The following is a 4,509-nucleotide window of genomic DNA, read 5'->3' as shown; positions in this document are numbered from 1 at the left end:
GTAACGGATTCCTCCCACTCCTGAGACTTTTTAAAGCATTGTATGAGGAATTATTAGGGTTTCTTCTCTTTAAATAGATTTTTGTTTACTTGTAAGTGGAGATGTTCCATCTTAATAATTTCATATTAACTTTTTCTCCAGAACATGTTCAATGTGATGGAGGTTAACATTGGGAAACCCTTTTGCTTTCTTTATACTTCACTTTATTTTCTTTATATTTCCTCATAAAATTGAAAAATAAAAGAGTTTCTATCAAGTTAGAACAGAGAAAATTAGGGGAAGAGGCAATCAATGAGGAAAAGGTGAATTCAAATAGTACACATAAAATGATAAGGAAGTTTGGGAAGTTTGAAGTAAAGAAAAAAAGACATGAGATTAAAATGTAATAGAAGAAAACTAAAAGAATGCAGAAAAAGGACAATGATTTGAAACTTTACTGTATTCCAAGAGCAAATACGCCTCCCTAAATGACTGATTACCCTCAGCAGTAATGTAGGCATTGGCAAAGTTACAGACCATTACCTAAATCTGATATGACATGTTCCTAATTAAATGGTAGGCTTTTTACATAACTAAAGGATACAGACTAATTTTTCTGAATCAGAAAACAAGCAGACCTTGAAATGCTGGAGTCTAATGAATGTACAACATTGACAAAAACTAATTAAGTACAAATAAACCGAAAGGGAAATTACATCACCTTTACAAGATCAGAACATATTTGGGGCAGTCATTCAAGTGTAAATTTTCTTAGAATAACTACTTTTGATAACTAGGGAAATGAAATATTTAGACAAAAGCATGTATTTAAATTGTATGGGACTTAGATACATCTTTATTAAGATAGTAAACATTCTCATTATTGTTTATGTTGCCTTCTAAAATACAAGAAATAGATTTTCACAGTACAGTAGTTTTTATGTATTCTCTCCCTGCACTATTCTTTTCCTGTCTTTCTCTCTTTTGCCATCTGTCTCTCTCTCTGTCTATATTTCTCTTCCCTTCTTTTTAGTAAAGTTTCAGGCTTGACAGCAGGCCGCTTTTCTTCTGAACATTTAGTTATGACTCTGTTTTTAAGTCTTTATCAACATTCAGTGCTTGATTCATTTCACTGTGTGGCTTCTATTATGTGAAGGGGATTTTCTGTTGAGAATTTATAGTCATTAATACGTCTTGCTATATGTGATCTCTGTATCTCTAATCTAATGCATCAATGTAGAGTATAAGAAGAAAGTTTTTCAGTGCTTAATTCATCTGCCCTGTTCCTTTTTCCATCTTGCAGAAATATTAAAAAAAAAAAAAAACAACTTAGTGCATATCTGCAGTTATCTACCAAATTAAATATTTTAATTTAAACTTATTTGTCATTCTTCAAAAAAATATTTCATTGGATCGGTGAGTACCATAGTGAATTCTTTATTTTAAGTAGGGCTGGGGAATTTGGATTCAAGGGTTTATTTATTCACTTCCAAAGACCACATGCATAATAGAGGGACTACCATTTGAGACCAAGCCTACCCTAGGCAAAACTGTGAAGGACGTGAATTTTATCTGCAGACTGTTTTTAAGCTATTCCTTGCTGTCAGGATCCTTTTTGTTGCCCAGGAGGCCCTAGACATTCTCATGAGAGTCTGAAGTTCTTCCTGCCATCAAGGAAAATTAAGCTAATATATATATACATATTAGCTTAATTAGCTTAATTATATATATATAATATACATATAATTATATATATTATATATTAGCTTAATTTTATATATATATATGTATATATATATAAAGATGATTTATTATACAACCTTTCCTCAGTATTTGCTTATTCTGGAATAACAACCTTCCTGTAAGGTACTGAATATGTGGCATTGTATCCTTACACACCCTAGCCCTTACTTCATGCAAACATTTCGAATTTTCATACTGGCTAAGCCAGACTCAGAAACCCTAACAACTGAGGGTTCCAGAAAGCCACTGATAATCCCTTGTAGTTGACTGAAATATACAAGTCAGCCCTGATTTAACAATCCTTTGTGGTGAAGTCATCATCAGAAAACTGGTTTTAGTTAGATGATAGATATAGATACAGATACAGATATAGATATAGATATATACATGTGCTATAATAAAACTATAACACATTTGAAAACATCAACTATACATAATTTTTTAAAGACATTTATGAAGTTGTTCCAACAGCAAAAATCAGTCAACCAACCTACTCACCCACCACCTATTGGAAAAAAATCCCAAAACAAACAAAATCAATATGATAAAGAAAATAAGATGACATAAGGAACAAAATTCAGAACTTTAACTCAGATCTCAATAACTTATTACTATAAATTCTTTACAAACAAACAACTAGCATATATGAGAAAATATGAAATAAAGCCAATACTTCCAGTCATGTGAACGCATTCTAGAATTTGGTTAACATGGCATGAATTTCTTGAATGCAGTCTTGTAAGTTCAGATTCTGGAAGGTCAAATAAACTTATTTATCTCGTCTTTATAAATTAAAGGCAGTGGTTGCACATGTTCTTGATCTTATGTGACACTTTTTGAGTGAACACTGATAACACACCCATATAAGGTCCAGTTGATGAAAAAGTTCATAGTAAATGATAGATATAGGGAACGATGGGATCAGATTCTTGAGATTTTTGTCCTTGATGCCAAGAGTAGGGTTCTGCATAATTTAGCCTAGAATTTATTTCATCTGTACAAAAGACAACTTTATATTCTAAAGTTGTAAATTTATAGGATAACTGCTTCCAAATGCCAATTTCTTTCTTTTAAAGTCGAAGACTTGGCATCTTATGCCAATAGAGTAGACCCTTTGGTCTAAACTTGGAATGATTAATACTTAAGGCCTTTGATATATGTGGTAGGTAGAATTCTAAGATGTGCCCTAAGTGGCCCATCCCCTGATGTGTCCATGCTCTTTGTAATTGTTAACATCATGAATATATTGGGATATCACTCCTGTAATAGGTTATGTTATATGGCACAGTTGAAATTTAAAAAGGGAGATTATCTTGGTCAGCCTGACCTAAAGTCATGAGCCCCTTAAATCAGTGTCTTGAGGTTAGGGACAAAATTTGAAGCATGAGAGAAATTCAATGCAGGGGAAACTGTTTCTGGCTTTAAAGATATCAATAGTTGGGTCTATGTTCATAACAAGAATGCAGGAATTCTCTAGATGCTGAGGAGAAGCTGACAGTCAGCAAGCATACAAGGATACAAGAAACTCAGTCCTAAAGATACAAGAAACTTAAAGTACTTCAAGTACTACATGAGGTTACAGCCCTGGCCCTCACTTTATTTTGGCCTTGTGAGACCCTAAGCAGAGAACCCAGTCAAGCCATCCTTGGACTTCGGATCCACAGAAACTATGGGTTTAAAAATGGGTATAGTTTTAAACTGCTAAGTTTATAACAATTTGCAATGCAGCAACAGAAAACTACTACAATGTAATGATTTAAACTTTTTTTTCTGAAAGCCAGATTTGAATTACTATAAGGCTGCAAGGCTTCCATTTATGAGTCCAACAATTTATCTAGTCAGTGAACCAAACCACCCCTGATTCCCAGGGTTAGAATCTCAATAGAGCTTTATTGATTTCTATTGGTGGTAGTATATTCATTACCTCCTCAGTGGTTGGAAAAGGGTAATTGAAAGTATTTCTGTTTTGAAAATTATATGCAGCAATAGTATTTCAGACTCATGACTTATGTGATTTCTGATGATCTAGAATATCCAGGATCCACTGGATACTATGTTAGAAAAAGATTTTAGGCCCAGCAATTCCATCATAATGTTCTATATTAGCCAGTGGATAAATTTGTTGGTATAACATAAAGTTGTTGCAGTTTTTACTGAGCTTTCATTTTACTTTAATGATATGGATAGGAACTGGTTATAAGCCATAAGACCAAAATGCAGATGTTTTGCTTACTGAGGAATACTAGCTAACCCTGAGCACTTATTATATGTCAGTAGTGTTCTAGGAATATCACATGTATTATCTCATTTATTCCTCCCAAAAAAACAATGAAGTGCCATTATTATTCCCATTGAATATAGATGAGGATATTGAGACACAGAGCAGTTAAGTAACTTGACTAAGATTACAGTTATTCATAATGGGTAATCATAGTGATGTTCTCATATCAGAAAATAATTTCCAACAGACTAATGAAAGATTATATTATCCTCCCTCCATTTTTTACCACTTTCTAATTGTCCTTTTAACTTGAACTGGTTTTGGTTGAGCTGAATGCCAGGTGCATTCTATACTGCACTCTTAGAAAGAAAAGCATTCTTCTATGGGTGAATAATGTGAACTAGAGGTAACATTTATAGACAACTGACTGTTATCTAATTACTGTAAGGAAAAAATGGCTTAGACTAACTACTTAGTTAGACTAACTACTTAGTCTATACTTCAAAGAATAATTGTGAATATGTATTTGCCAACATATATCTAAGTTATGAGTAATAACTTGAATA

The 4,509-nt window shown here is 32.9% G+C and overlaps 1 protein-coding gene across 1 annotated transcript in view; it reads left to right on the top strand.

Annotated features, from left to right (window-relative positions):
* Positions 1–4,509, top strand: part of EPYC (epiphycan) — a 71,080-nt gene that overhangs the window by 31,063 nt on the left and 35,508 nt on the right. The window lies entirely within an intron of this gene.

Source organism: Balaenoptera borealis (genome assembly GCF_965194805.1).
Source record: "Balaenoptera borealis genome assembly, chromosome: 13".
In the NCBI taxonomy this organism is placed as follows: Eukaryota; Metazoa; Chordata; class Mammalia; order Artiodactyla; family Balaenopteridae; genus Balaenoptera; species Balaenoptera borealis.
The sequence above is the reverse complement of the archived record's forward strand: the minus strand, read 5'-3'. Positions and strand labels throughout refer to the sequence as shown.